The sequence below is a fragment of the Carettochelys insculpta genome, chromosome 12 (genome assembly GCF_033958435.1).
Source record: "Carettochelys insculpta isolate YL-2023 chromosome 12, ASM3395843v1, whole genome shotgun sequence".
In the NCBI taxonomy this organism is placed as follows: Eukaryota; Metazoa; Chordata; order Testudines; family Carettochelyidae; genus Carettochelys; species Carettochelys insculpta.
Window position 1 is genome coordinate 1843982 of NC_134148.1, and position 16567 is coordinate 1860548.

Consider the following 16567-nt stretch of genomic DNA (forward strand, 5'->3'; position numbering starts at 1 on the left):
CTAGCGTCCTGCTGAAAGACAAAAGGTTCTGGAGTGAAAGTTAACACAACAGTGATACAAATACACACGTAAAGTGTGAGGAAACTGAATTATGTAAAAAGTTTGTGATCATCCTGCAGTAAACATTTATCACATTACAAATCATTGTGTGCATGCTATTCTTGAAGCAGGGGTTACAAAAAATGTATGATTTGACATTATTTATTAAAGACCATCTCATTCACATGCAGTGGAGCTCTTGAATTACTGAGTGTTTTACCAAATTGGAAACAATGGTTCTATTTGCTAAAAAGAAAGATGTCTTGGCCAATGTGAAACTGAGACACTATTTAGGCAAAAAGGCCAAGTTAGAGGCGAGTTATACTTTGTCCTTATGGAAGACCATGTATGCAGGGATCAGAGGTTAGCACTTTTAACTCAGATGCCTTCCTGACAGATGTGATGGCAACCAGGAATGTCACATTCCACACAAGGTGGAGAGGAAGCATAATGCCAGTGATTCAAATAGGGCCCCCATTAACATGGAGAGTACCAGATGGAGCTCCCAAAAAAGTACCAATGGTCACAAACGCAGATATAGCTCTCTCAGATGGGACACCAAATTAGCCCCAATGTGCATCCTACTGGATGAACCTGCCAACCCATAACGAATAGTAACAGAGAGGTAGGCGTGTTAGTCTGTACTCCAACAAAACAAAGCAGCAGAACTGTAGCACTTTAAAGACTAACAAAATGATTTATTCGGTGATGAGCTTTTGTGGGACAGACCCACTTCATCATATCAATCAACCTGAAAGTAAGGTAGTTCTTTCATATTTGAAGTCACATTTGTTTTGTTACATCACAATCAGTTACTGTAAGAAACAAAACACCAGAACCAGATGAAATTCTAAACAAAAATCTTGGCTCTATGCAAATATGGTTAGCAACAAACCAAAAAAACAAAAACCCACTATAATTACATAATAGAGGTAGACTTCTCTAAACACCTTTTACAAAGCTTTGCTTGAGGACTCTGCAATTCTTTAAACCATTCAAGGTAAGATTAAACTTCAGGTATTTAATAAATTGTGCTGGTAGCAGACTGCAGTAAATCTTTCACAGCAGGCATCTATAAATATTTGATCAGATTCCAAGCACAGCTTTCTATGTTACTCATTTCTAAAATAAAACAGCCTTCAAGTTTCTCTTTCTTCACTGAATTATGTTCCAGTTCCCATAAAAGAAAGTATCGGAGGGGTAGCCGTGTTAGTCTGGATCTGTAACAGCAACGAAGGGTCCTGTGGCACCTTACAGACTAACAGAAAAGTTTTGAGCATGAGCTTTCGTGAGCACAGACTCACTTCATCAGATGCTGGTCTTGGAAATCTGCAGGGCGACCAGCATCTGATGAAGTGAGTCTGTGCTCACGAAAGCTCATGCTCAAAACTTTTCTGTTAGTCTATAAGGTGCCACAGGACCCTTCGTTGCCATAAAAGAAAGATGGCAAATATTCCAGCTACCTAACCTGGTATATTCATGTGTGAATCACTTTATTATTTACATTGCAGTAATGGTTTGATGCGCCAGAGATCAGCAGTTCCATTGTTTATAGAGCACCACACACATCTTACATCTTGAAAAATTTCCAGTATAAAAACAGACAAGACATACAAAAGAAGAGATGGACTCAGAGCAGAAATGACTTCTTCCACCATCTCTCCCCCCCACCAAAAAAAAAAAAAAAATCACACATGTTGTAGTAACACTGCAAAACAAACATCCCAACTGCAAAGTATTTATGTTCACACAGTCAAGTAATAGTACAAACATGGGCTGTAGTCCACACACAGAGTCCAGCCATCTCTCACTGAAATCATCCACCATACTTATGGTTTCTGGATCCAATTTACTGCCAACCCCGATGATTTCTGCTACGGAGCAACCAAAGTGACAAATAATAAAAGCTACTTTTAAAAACTATTTCTTCACCCACCCACACCTCACCCCTTCAGTTTGCACAGCACAGTTAATGAGCCACTGCCTCATACTGACCCCAGGCAAGACAAAGTGAGATTTGTCAGAAAGGAAAAACACTTTGGAAAACTGCACTTCTTTGGAACAATGCACGGAAGTCCAGGACAAAGGACATGAGAGCCTGGAACAAAGCATTCTCTGTCAAAAAGATCTGGGTATGGAACAATTTTCTAAAAAATATCAGGCAAACAGAGTTAGCCTCTCTGCAGGGCACAAGGCTCTGCTCTCTCAGAGCACGTCTACACAGGCCGCCTTCTGTCAACAGAACAGGGTTTTGTTGACAAAACTTGCAGCGCACCCACACAGTAAATGTGCTCTGTCCAGAGTTTGTCAGCAAACCCAGTTATTCAGCTGGCAGTGTTGTAACTCTCCCCCTTCAGTTATAACATCTCTGTCGACACTGTTTTGTTGACAGAATGACCATGTGGATACTCCCAGTTAGACAGGCCACCCCTTCCTCCTACTTCAGAAAGCCGCCACCTCCACCCCCCACATAGTCAGAGACAATTTTGTATATAGTTCACAACAAATTTTTATTTTTGCACAAAGTTATATTCATGTTATGGTCTTAAAATTCTTGACATGTTTTGTATGCACCCTGGTGATGGTTGTTCGTAAACTGTTGCCATTTACGACACCCTTCCCCCAAAACCCATCCTTGTATGGTGGAATTTGGGGCAAGGGAGGGAAGTTAGTTGGGAGGGTGAGGGACTGTGCGCCTGGTGCCCTCCCACAGGCCCCCAGAGGTGACCTCAGCAGGGTCACTGGGGCCCCGCATGCAAAGTGCTGCTGCAGGGCCTCATGGATGCACACCCTGTTGGTGTGTGCTTGGTGGCTGGGGAGGCAACTGGCTGTTCATAGCAGCCCCCATCCTCCAGCACCCACACATGCTGGAAGTCCAGATTGTGGAGGGCACAACATGCGGCCAAGACCTGGGGAACGTTGTGCTCCTCCACATCCAGCTAATGAAGGAAGCACTGGAACCTCCCCTTCAAATGCTCAAATGCGACTTCCACCCAGTTCCGTGCCTGGGTCAGCCAAGTGTTAAGTAGATCCTGGGTGGGGTTCAGGTGCCCAGCGTACAGCTGCATTAGCCACAGCATGAGTGGGTAGACCCCACGTTGCTCACAATGCACAGGGATATGTGCATGTCCCCCATGACCATCTCCCAGTGGGGAACACAGGTGCCTGCCTCCATTGTCCAGAACAAGCTGGAGTTCCATAGCACCCTGGAATTGTGGCTCCTGCCCAACCACCCGACATAAAGGTCCAGAAACTGCCATCGGTGGTCACCAGGGCCTGCAGAACCATGGAGTCAACCTTCCAGTTGATGTATCATCTGGTGCTGTGCTCCAGGGCCCAGACTGCGATGTGGCTCCTATCCAGCACTCAGAAGCAGTTGGGGAATCCCCAAGCAGTCAAAGCCGGCAACGACGGCACCCACATCACTGATCCGCACCAACCTTCGCAGCAGAATGACACTGATGGCTTGCACCAACTGCGGGGTGGGGAGAGAGACCATACATGCCTGTGAGGGTCTGGGGGGATAGGGCCACTGGGCTACAGCAAGCCCCACATCCCTCAGCCCCTATCCCCTTTGCGCCCCCTCTCTGGTCCCACTTCCCCCTCTCCTCTTCACCTGTCCCTGCTCCCATTGTGCACAGCCTGTGCCCAGATAATTCCCTTACCTGCAACACAACAATCTCAATGGTGGACCTCTGGATGCCGAACTGTCAAGCCACATAAAGCAGGGGTGAGCCAGGTGCATAGTTCAAGGAACATGTTCTTCAGCAGTGGTCAAAAAATTTCAGGATGCACATCACCCCATTGCCCCATCATCAGGAGGTCCCACCAGTTGGAGGTGAGCACACCTGGGGCACGATGCTGGGCAGGGGTGCTCTGCAGGCTGTCTCTCGGTGTCATTGTACCGCCCCCCCAGATATGGTCATAGAGGCTGATGGTGGTCAGTGGCACAGCCATGGGCAGCAAATCCAGAGTCAAGGTCAAGCCTGGGGCCTACTCTGCCATGGTCACAGTCGTGAAGCATGAGGGTCAGAAGGGTGGGAGGATGTGGGGAAAGGGGGTATTAAGTGTCAGGAAAGGTCAGTAAAAGGTAGAGAGCAATTTAGAAACAGCAGTGTCTCTCACAAAACATCAAGGAGCCATGCAGCAGCTTAGCTTTCCCTCCAAGAGGTAGGCTAGCCTTGGCATGGGCAGGGAGCATGATTTGGGGGGCCCTTTAAAGGCACCTGGAGGCAGTGTCCCAGGAAGGGCTTTCCCTCAGTGCACACCTGCCCCTTCCAGGGTTAAGGTGCTGGTTCCATCAACAGAGTGGCCGGTGTGTGTGGATGCTCTCTGTCAATAGAGCAACTCACTATTGCGAGCTGCTTTTGTGTATGGAAGCGATCTGTCAACAGAGGTGCTGTTGAGTGAATTCAGTTGACAGAGGCTGCCCATACAGATGTGGCCTGAGAAAGCCTTTCCACCATGAGTAATGCTCACAGTGTGAATAGCCTTTTTTGTTCCCAAAACTCAAGCACCTGCTCTACACAAAAAGCAAACCTGCTTCATGCAGAATTTGACGCCTCAAAAAGGGAGAACTCCCACAGACTTCATGAAGTAAAAGTAGACACTTCACGTTTCCTTTAAAAATTTGAGAAGTGCTCAGAAATACGATGGGCAGCAGTATAAAAACCATGAAAAAAATTAAAATTTTAACAAGTCTACCACACTCAACTAAGTATGTTAATTTTAATCATTCCCACGTCATTCTTCTAGTGTTTTTTGGGAATAAAAATTGATGAGATCTGCAAAAGCAGGGGGCAAAAAGTGTATTTAAGCCAAAAGATACTTACCTAAAAAAAATGCTAAATCCTCACTACATTTTCCTTTTCACATTTTTCCATGTTCTTCAGAAGAAAAATAAATGTATTTTTTCCTCCCTTAGAGGGTTTGTTTTAAGTCAATCTAATGGAGGACACAAATTTTGCTCAGCAGCAGATTGTTGGCATCGTCAACATTCATCTTCTCATCTATTGTATGGAATTTGGGGAAATTTACCAAATGCCTATTACCAAGGACTCAATTGACTAGCACGAAGAAAATATGAAAGTTAGAAGCCAGTGAGCGGATTTACCGGTGAAGCCAATGACAATGCCTCAGTAAGAAACCCAACTCTCTTCCCACTTACTCTAGTTTATATTGACTATTCTAACTTTACTCTAGCCTCCTCTTTTGGTGCCTACCATTTTAATCCTCTATGCCTATGCTGAGACTGCTATATGTCCCCAGACAGTAGAAATAGACAAGAGACTTGCTGGTTATCCCATTGCTCTTCAGAACACCATGGGGGCAGCAATGGAAAAAAACAAAACAAAGTCAAGATATTTTCACTCTGCAATGGGGATTGGGACTTTTGAAGGTAACACTACTATATCACTGTCATTAGGATCATCTCTAAAACCTCAAATTCAAAGACTACAGACATTTTATTTAGGACCCCTAACTCTCAGGAAGACTTTCCTACTAGTCCAGGGTGAGTATACTTTTCAAGCTCTATGTTAGGAAGGACTGAGCTATTTAAAGAAGAAAAAAAAATCCCTGAGCCCTTTATACACTCAATAAATGTGAACTTCTACTCTGGTTTCCTAATAATTTCCTGAATGCTTTAAATTGTTTCCTCCCAGGAAGTTTATTCAATCTGTACAGCTCCAACACTAACAACTGTTGTTCAGAGATAAGCTGTCCAAGAATATCAAAAGCACGCTCTTAAAACACACACATTGACCTGTTTCTGGTTCTGCAACAGTCGGGTTTTAATTTGGTCAAATGTCCAATTATCAGAAAGTAGAAGAAGAATAAGATGATACAGTACTGCCAAATGTCTCACTCAATTTTACCAACTTGGCACAGAGCAGTAGAACCTCCATCAAGAGATAAAACAAATCTGTGATACAATTTTAAAAAGATCTGGTCTCTAACAAAATCTACAACATGTACGTGTGATAACCTATTTCTCAAGTTAAGACAAATTTACCTAATGAATTATTCATTCTCCACAGTAGTCTGTCAGGTTACATCTATACTGCAGCTGGGAGGTATAATACTAAGCTCACAGAAAAGTATGCATGCCAATTCTGCATGTGCTACCACTTAAAATAAGCAGCTTGGTACAGCAGTCTGAATAAGTACCTGAGATATCAGACAGGTACATACTTGGGTGATTAGTGTGAGCTGCCTAGGCCAAACTGCTAACATAAGGTGCTAGCCCAAGCAGAGTCAGCACATGTTCACACACCCAAGCTGAGAACACCTCCCAGCTGCAGTGGAGATGTACCCAAAGATATCAAACAAATTATTGTGCCCAAGTTTGAGACAGAGTTACACTAGCTGCAGGTGCTTTTAGCCCGACCCTTTTCTTTTTTTTACCTGTAACTCATCAAAATGTTTAAAATTCTAATAACTCCTTTTCAAAAACAGCTGTCTTTACTTTCTGTAGAGATTTGGTATTGCACATGAAAAAGCAGTCTACAGGAGAGGCAGGTAACCTTTTTCAGCTCAAGGTCTACTTAGCCACAGAAAAATCAGTTGCGGTCACACAGAAGTGGGGAGAAAATAAAAACCACCTCACTCCCCTGGCCCCAAGTCAGAAGGAGAAAAAAAAAACACATCAGGCAAAAATCCTCACAAATGTGGCCACCCAAACAGAGAAGCAGAAAAACTAAAAAGAGAAACGCTCACCTCACTCACTCTCCTTCCACTCCGGGCTCTGAGCTGGGGCCAAAGATGAGGGGCTGCTGGGAAACAAGGTGTGGCTTTGGGCAGGAAACAGGATGTAGTAAGAGGATGAGGTTGCAGAATCTGGATGGGCGGTACAGTGCGTGAATGGTCTTGAGGAAGTAGGGCAGCAGGTAGTGTGCAGGAGCAGCATCCTTCCTGAATAGTTAATAACAGCCCATGACAATCCTCCAGCCATGAAAATTACCCCAAGGAGGGTATTCCAATCACATCACATCATAATTCCTCAACTGTGCCAGAACTTACAAATCTTCCAGCTTCATTCACAGGTTTCTTGCATCTGTGCACAGTCACCTCATATAACTAGCTGATTCCTCTACTTTCTCAGTATGAATCAAGGAGGCCTCCCTTGTGGCACCCTCCTCATGTTTCTTCACAGGTTCCCAAGTCACCACTAACCACACAACTTAGGTCACCATCCCCCGGAGAATCTAGCCGAAAGCCCTCATAACAAGGTTACTATGCATGCTCTTCCCTCTCTTAATTAGGTAGATCCTATCTCTGTCTAGCAATCCTCCCTCCTGAGGAAACACCCCATGGCCAAAAACTCCAAAGTCTTCTGTCCAATACCCCCTGCACAACCACTCATTTTCACTACCTAGGCCTTTCTCTTCAACAAGAATGGCAGGCAAGAGCACGATTTTGCCACAAACTCCCTTATCCTTATTCCTAGAGCCATGCCGTCTGCAATGACCCATTCAGTATCACTGGTGCCCATGCGGAGAAGCAGAAAAGGATAGCAGGCCAAGGGCTTCATCAGTCTCAGCAGACACACTGTCCTGCCCTGTATACTAGCTGCAGGTGAGCAACCCACTTTGAGTTTTCTATGTGGACAGCAGAAGGTACAAAGTACATAATCTGAAGTGAATCTTATCACAGTAGACCTGTTCATAATCAAATATTATTGACATCAGGGTGCAACAATAAGATTATCAGGGTCTTTTATGAGAAGGTAACCCTTCTTTTACATCTACTGTTTTTAACTCTCTCCCAAAGCTGATGTTTTTACTTTTATGACCATTAAGGAGGACACATAGGTCCTGAAGTAATTTTACTGGTAAGGTAGACCAAATCCTCATGATGCCTTTAGACAGAAAACTAATCCTATTTACAAACCCATTAATAACAGTCTTCAGATTACCTTTCAGAGCAGAAGTCCTTAGAGAACAAAATCCATCCAAGGAAAGGAGATCCACAGGTAAGAGCCAAGGAAATTAGGAAATACCCAGTCCCCACAGCCAGGGGAAATCAATAAAACACATCCTTTGTAAAACAGGAGCAACCAGCTGCAGCTGCTTCTGTAGAGGCAGCTATCTAGTCACAATCCAGACATGCTGATACCAGAGCATTAAGGTTTACAAAATGAAAATAAAACTGACTGCCTTCAATTTCTGCCAAGTGTCTGAATTATCCATCGAGAGGGAATCTCAACCATACATTTGGAGAAGACAAAATATTTTGTGACAGATGCTTACATTTTTAGGCTCCCTATTGCTTAGTAACCAATATTGAGTTCCCAGTTAGATTGGATCTGATCAAAAGAACCTAAATGTCAATCAGCAGGAAAACAATTTTCAGAACGACTTGAACTGATTTACATGCAGTCAAAACCAGTAAAAGATTTTACACTTCAAACCAACTTGATTTTTACATTTCAACCTGATTGTTTCCAAAACAATTACCTTGCGTACAATACATAATCACAAACTGGAATTACTAATAGTGAATGTAGAAGTTTTAGAAAGGAAACTAGATGAGGAAGCTTCTGCTAAAGAAAGTAAATTTGGTGTTCCATAATCATTTGTAGTTGTGGGTGGTTCTTTAAATTCATCTTTAAAAAAAATTGTTTCTCCCCGAGAACACTGACTTTTTTTTTTCATTTTGAAGCTGCCAAAAGCTACAAACCAAGATAGATTTTTTTCCTGAAGGTAAACAGTATAGCTGAGTTCACACAACTCTGTACCTGCAAGTTTATGTTCTCTTCTGTGAAAAACAGTTATGTCTCCACTGTGGGGGGTGAGGGGGGGAAGAGAATTGCATATATCCTTTTCAAGATGTGTGCAGCTAACTAAATTGTAGAGTAATACCCATTTGAAATTTGGCTCAAAGAAGCAATATATTCTCAAAATGGAATCAGAGCCAACAACAACAAAAGTCACCTTACACTTTCGGATCATTAAGACCATTAAGTTTTGTAATCTGGCATTTTGTTTCAGATTTAAAATTAAAAAACCAGAGGGTGAAAGGATTAAATACTATGTACATTTTGGCTACATGTACACTAGAAGGTTTTATTGACAAAACGTGGAGCATCTAATTGGACTCGATGACTTCTTGAAGTCCTTTCCAGTTCTAGTGTTCTATGATTCCATCCCTAGCTAGCTTCCTGAAGAGCACTACACACTGGTGATATAATGCTTGTAAGACAGGAAATGCCACTAATTCAACAAAACACTGAAAACAGAACCACCATGCTTATCAATACACAAAATAAATAAGCTATAAAAAGAATTTTCCCCTACCCTCATTCAACTGCAGTAGGTGCTTTTTTCAAAAAAACACATTCTTCTTGAACCAATTTTGTACATTTCATTTACATTTATATTTTAGTTGCACAATAGAGAAATGTATGCAAAATTAAAAGTACAAAAAACAGTACAATTCCTATTTCCAGTATGTTTGCACTCCATCCACAAACCTATGAGTCACTACGAAAAGGGATTACTAGCAAAAATCAGCAGCACCATACCTCCATTTCTAACTTAATAGCTTTCTAATTACAAGTCGAGAATTCAAATATACTTAAATCCAGCATTTTTAAAGCTAAGAACACTGCTTGCCATGTTTTAACGAGCTATCAACATTAGCTGCTGTCAACTTCATAACTAAATATTTATTAGAACTGTGTCTACACTATGAGATAGTATCTATTTTAGGCAGTTAGCCCAATTTTTCCAAGTGCCTGACCTCAATGTAAATTTCATTAACTTGATGTATGGAGCACTAAAACTGACATAATACCAAAATCCTAATATCATAGTAACCTGACAGGTGTAGCATTCAGTTTGAATTTAAAATTCCTACGAAGGGTAGTGAGGACGCGCCATGTATTTAAATCAAATTCATTAGCCTCCAGACATGTCCTATATGTGGCCCACCATTCTCCACTCTGGTCTCTTACATCTCCACTGCTCTCAGGTGCAGAGGAATTAGACAACAGCAAGACCATTTCAATTCAGCACCTGGAAGCCTGTGGCCGTAAGGTTATGAGAGGCTGACAAATCTTTTTGTTTGTTAGTAGCATGGCTGTGGGGTCCGTGGTTCTGTGTATACCCCTGCTAGCTGCCTTTTTGTGCACTGCCTGGTGCCAGCTGATGCACCCCGCACGATGTGGCAGCTAGGATGTGGGTGGGGGTCGTGCTTGTTTTATAGGACAAGAAACTTCTTCTGAGCAGTTTAGATTTTCTCCTGCTCCCCACATCTCCTCCCTTCCCCTCCCAGAGAGGCGCCACACATTCTGGAACGTTCCTTCATCCGCATTACATGGCAGCTAGTCTGTGGGTGGAGGTCATGTTTGAACGAGAAACTTCTTCTCAGCTGCTTACATTTTGTTCTGACCCTCACCTCCCCTCCCTTCGCTTCCCCTAGAGACACCACGTAGTCTGGAACTTTCCCACACCCAGCCGCATCATGTGGCTTGACCCCAAACCAATAAAAGGATGCACTACACAGGGTGCCAGGCAGCTTGTACATGGTGAGGGTCACTATTTTTGGCGCTGGCTGTAGCTGGGGGCCTTTTAATCACCTGGGAGACATCTCCCTCAGCACACACGATTTTTCGGTGCTGGCTGTAGTCTGGGTTCTTTTAGCCGACCACAGGAAGTCTCCTTCAGCAGTCATGATTTTCAGGGCTGGCTCTAGTCGGGGATCTTTTATCCGCCCAGGGGATGTTTCCCTCGGTGGATACAATTTTCAGTCAATAGAAGAAAAAACTTTGTCACTAGAATTGCTGTCCTCTCAGACTAAATTTTTTGTATGGGCTTTATCTGCCCCAAGTGGAAACTGTTTCAATGATTCATTCAAGTTTCAGGGTTAGCTTAGCTTCTGTGTACTTAAACATATTCTTCTTCGGCAAGAGGCCTAAATCCGGATTTAGGTCCAAACATAATCAAAGGGTCTCCCTGGGTGGTCACAATTTTTGGGGTTGTCAAATGTCTGCCATGTTTTAGCCGCACCAAGCTGTTACTAATGAGTCATTCGAGTTTCAGTGTAGCACCCATATGTACTTAGGGTCCCTCTTTTCCAACAGGCCTAAATCCACATCCAGGGCTAAAATTCATCAAAGCCAAGGCACACTGCTCATAGGGACAGGTGGTGGATCTCCCTGTGCAGTCACGGTTTTCAGGGCTGTCAAACATCCGCAGTCTTTTAGCCACCCCGAGCCATTACTGATTCATTCGAGTTTCAGTGTAGCACCCATGTCTACTTAAACATATTTTTCTTTTAAGGGTCATCTTTGCCAGGAGGTCTAAATCCAGATCCAAACCTTCAAAGATCCACGGCTTTTGCATCCCATTTTCAAAAACCTGTCGTTTGGGACAGGTTGTCTACCCCTCCACTCTCTTCAATTATAAAAAGCACATCTCTTATAAAAGGTAATCCAGACCCCTGTCTGGAAAAAGGGACATTTTTTTAACATGGCAGGAAAAAGAGAGGAATGAAATGTGGGAAGATGTCATCAGATAGCCACATCTATTTGTGGGGCCAGAATGCTACAGGGCTCAGGGAACTGTGGGATAGGTTCCCACAATACACTGCTGCAGCACTTGATTTAAGCTACTTGTTTGTGGCAAATCAATTTTGTGGGGAGCATGTGGGAAGGTGAAGATGCTCAAAATTGAATGGATAAGACCCAGCATTAAGAAACCTATTTTAATATAATCGATTTCAGCTTGTAGCGTAGACACAACCAAAGTCTACCAAACCAGTTCAAATTCCAGGCATTTACTCTTAATCTTAGCTGATCATAGTTCTGTAGCAACTCTCATCTCAATCACTTCAATACCATTAGTTCTACAGCTAAACTTCACAATCGGTATGAAGGTATTTTTCTCAGCTAAATCTGCAAAAAGTAGTATTACATTTTAAATCAAAGGTTTTACATCCTGTAATCAGAGATATGCCCTTATTTTAATTAGTGAATTTCTGTATTCAAGAAAGGAAGTTACACTAGAGTTACCCTATTTTAGCTAACCTAAAAGTTAACGCGTATTACTAGTACTGCTAACCTTGCAAAATACTAACAATGAAACTAGTTGCCTAATTACTGTTTTCATTACAATTGTTCCTTTTAAAATTTGTCAAACCATATTCATCTTATTTACTTCAAAATTTGTGAGGAGAAGAAATACATAGTCCTTCTCAGAGGCATGTAATATTTTGAATTCACTGGTGGCTTATAGTAGTTCAATTCTTTATATTACAAAACATTTTAACCAAATCAAGCTTCAAACGTTGCCCCTCTAAGCAGAATCAAACATTGATGGACATAAATTCAAGACGTCACTCTATATATTCAAATGATTTCTAATATATTTAAAAGGTACAGTATATGATATCAAAATAACTATTTTAGCTGTTCTACTATAGCCAAGTAATTCTAGAAGTATTGCATTAGTTAATTTAAGACTAGTCACCCGGTCAAGTGCCCACTTCCACTTCACACTCTGCCAGACTGATACCTGTTGCCACGGTAATGCAATCCCTACCCATATTTTCTTAACTGAGAATAGTCCCACTCCGTGTAATCCAGGGAAAAATACAACACAGTATATATTTTTCTGTTTCAGCAAATTTATCCTCACTTCATAGTGCCTAAATTTTTTAAGTACTCGATTTACACAACAAGCATTTAATGTTTATATTTATTACCTAAGTTAACCTGACTTACTTAACATATGGAACCCAAGCTACTTTCAAGTGAAAGACACAGAGAAAAAGCATACAGCCTCAACTAAAGTGCTTTAACACACAGCCCAAAGTAAGTATGGTCCCCTGTCAGCTCCACAGAAACAATGCAGTATTTTTCAAATGTTTAAGTATATTTTAACCATGCATCCTTATACATCACCAAGTCAATTTGCTGACAGATACATGTAGTTTTAGTTTAACTTTCACTCAGCCTGACGTACATCAGACACCCTTCTGCTGCTCTTCCTGGGAAACTGAATTTATCCTCTTCCTAATGCATGCGGGTTTTTTCCCCAAAAAGCAGAACTCTAAAAGTTTGTTTTAATAAATCTGTATTGTTTACATAGCTGCTACTCCCCTACAAAATACATTTCTAGTAGTTCACACATTAATTAAAAGCAGAAACGTGCAGCTTCTAAACACTGCTGTGACACAATTTTTTTGAAGCTTTGTCTCTCATATCTCGCCACATTTGAAGCGGTACACAAACAACAAGCAGTAATGTAGCACCTTAGAAACTAACACATTTATTACACCTTGAGCTTTTGTGCGTCAGACCCACTTCTTCAGGGAAAAAAAAAAGCAAACCAGTATCGTTTGATTTCTTCTGCATTTTCATTTTCAGAATCATAGCTATAACAAAATAATTTATTAGGTGATGAGCTTGTCTGGGGCAGACCCACTTCTTCAGATCTGGAGATAGTGATGTACTTCCAGATCTAAAGAAGCAGGTCTGCCCCACGCAAGCTCATGACCTAATAAATTATTTTGTTAGTCTTTAAAGTGCTACACGACAGCTTTTTTGTTTTGTGAGGATATAGACTAAACACAGCTACCTCTCTGTTACTACAGTTATAACAAAGTAATTTAAAGAAAGCTAGTAGCCAAAAACTGGTATTACAAGGTACAAGAGGTGGGACAGGTGGAGAAGAGAAGAAAATCACTTCAGGTATACAGTCTTTCATTATAATCCGGGTCCTCGGTCTTTGGGTCTATCAAAAGAAAATCAATTCCTCAGGCAAATCAAACTGCAAAAATTTAGCTCCTGTCTGTTAGAATTTTAAAAGACCAGTGCACTATATCATGCGTAAAATTACTTCTTCTCATCCTAAGGAGTGAGGTGGGGGTGAATCTCTGTTCAGCTACAACCACCTCTGTTGAGATGCACAGGACTGTTACAGCTCTTCTCCAATAACAGAGCAACTCTTCCTACTACTGATGGCTAACAGCTTTCCGCAGCCCCCTACTGAGGGCCTCAAACATTCCTCCCCTCTGTCGGGCAATGAAAATACCAGCAACAGGAGAAGAGCAACCCTCTTAAGCAAAGACTAACTCAACATCATCCAAAACAGAAAGCAAAATCATGGCTGCTTTTTTTTCTTGGGGTCACAACATTTCACTCTCTTCAAATTACAGTCCAAATGCTTGAAAATTACCAAAAAGTCAATAGTCAATAAAAATAAAGAGAGACTAGAGAAATGTGAGAGTTTATAAATACCTTATTGGCACTGACCAAATTAAGACAGAGAAAAGAGTATTCTCAAAATGAAGGGCATCTGGTTTTACAATACTTTTTACAAGGGAAAGAAGCATAAAAAATATTTTCTTGACATTTCTGATCTCACCACACTCTCACTTCTGTTCTACTTCACACCAGGGAATGGCAAAGAGCTCGGCATCATTCAAATAGAGAACAGTAGGAAACACACACACACACACACACACACACACACACACACACACACACACAAAAATGCAATTTAAAAAACAGAAGCCAGAGACACTTAAAAAATTTAAAAAAGGAGACAGAAGATAAGACAGGTTAAAAACCTTGTATTGTAATACACAATAAATTTGTAAAGTTTTCTTGGGCAACTTGACAAATGTAAAAATTACTAACATGGTCAAACAACCACAACTACATATTTTCTCAATCACTCTATAATATCTTGCAGCCTCAATTTCAGTCAACAGGGAAGTCAGGCATTCTGAGCATCAGTTATTTTCTTGCGAATCACAGGGTTGGAAGAGACCTCAGGAGGTCAAGCCCATCCCCCTGCTCAAAGCATCATCTTAAATAAGAATATAGTTGAAAGGGGGTTCATTATTACAAATAGGTAACAAGAACAGCATTCTGCAGCTCTCTCATAATTACTTAGATTATTAGATTATTTTTAAAAACACATGCCAGTATTCTTAAAGCTAATTATTGCCCTCACTGTAACATGAAAATAGTAAAACTTCTATCCTAAAAATATTTTAGTTTCTCTTAAAAGTCAGCTCTTTAGAAACATGCTTTGCAGCACTTAGGTCCCCAACCTGCACCTGACCTATAGTTGGCCACATGAACATCAGTGCACATGCTCATCTTCAGTGGGTCTCCACTGAAGCTCAGCAGTCTGCCTGTGGAGAGTGAGCTGTAGGACTGAGGCCTTAAGATATCAAAACATACATTTCTGAAGATTCATGTGGCTAAATATTTCTTCTGTACAACACCAAGCTGTTCATAGTTTTTCACAATACCTAACAGACATCTTAAACAACTACTTTAAATACACTGCACACGAATACAGAAAGTGACATAAGTCACTGAATAAGCGTTAAGATATAGGCCATTTTTCTGTGCCAATATATTACAAACATGAAGAAAATCCAAGACCTAAAGTGTACATATGATCGCACATTATTATATCTATTAAAATACGAGTTTCACGTTTTTGTCTTCTGTTGCCTTGTGTCAGCATTATGTACTGTGTGTACTTTTCTTTTCTCTTTAAAAAAAGTAAAAAGAAAAATATGTTGGGTCTTTCAGGATTAACCATTAACTTTGATCCCTGGTAACTACTACATATATGCAAAGCATAACATATGGTACCAGAGAGGTACCAGTCAGAAAATAAAGATTTGTGATAATGCGGGCATGCATTTTAAACACAGTGCTAGTATACAATTTTTCCAATTTTTATTTTAAATTGAATATTCAGTTTAAACTCAAGAAACTTTATACAGGGATTATTTTTTCAAATTCCAAAAAAATGAAGCCATTTTACTTTACATGTTTACAAAGTATATATATTTATTTTTTCCTACAAATTAAGCTATGTCAGAAAGCGTGACTACACATTATATTAAAATGACCTACGGAATAAGCCTTGATTCCAACTCTCAGAACCTCTTGCTTATGGAACCAAAATGACTGATTTAAAATTTATTGTTCTACGCAACAGCTCTTTAAGTTCCCCATGCAACCAAGGGTCCCTCGTTTTCCTCTACCACATTGATTAAATCCAACAGAGTCAAATGATGGCAGTAATACTAAGAGAAAGCTTCAGAGTCAGTTCTATTCATAAATATGGGCCAGTTCTGTTTTTTTTTAAATGACAATTTTATTTGACAGATTTCAGAAAGGGTCAGGAGCACCTGTAAATGGAAATACAAAATTAACCCGATAAACAACTGTAAATACAGTTGTGTTCAGACCCAAAATGTCATTCATTGGACTAGATCTCATGAGAGAAATGGAATTATCCAAAAATAACTAATTCCTCCTTCCCTTCCATGACCCACAATTCTAATTTCTTTAAATTAACAGAGAAAGTAGTTATTATCTGTACAACTCCAGAAGTAAAACGGACTTCACAGACCAAGTAAAGGACAGATTCTTTGGCCACAGCGTACAGTCTCAGTCAAGTTATATAAACTGGGATGGTTCATAAAAAATCTTTATGGAGCTTTTCAAAACCCTTAGATCATTGCGCACATTCTGAACCATATCAAAACAAAA

General features: G+C 40.9%; 1 protein-coding gene across 7 annotated transcripts in view; it reads right to left on the reverse strand.

Moving 5' to 3' along the window:
* NEO1 (neogenin 1) overlaps nt 1-16567 on the reverse strand; it is a 400117-nt gene that overhangs the window by 351784 nt on the left and 31766 nt on the right. The window lies entirely within an intron of this gene.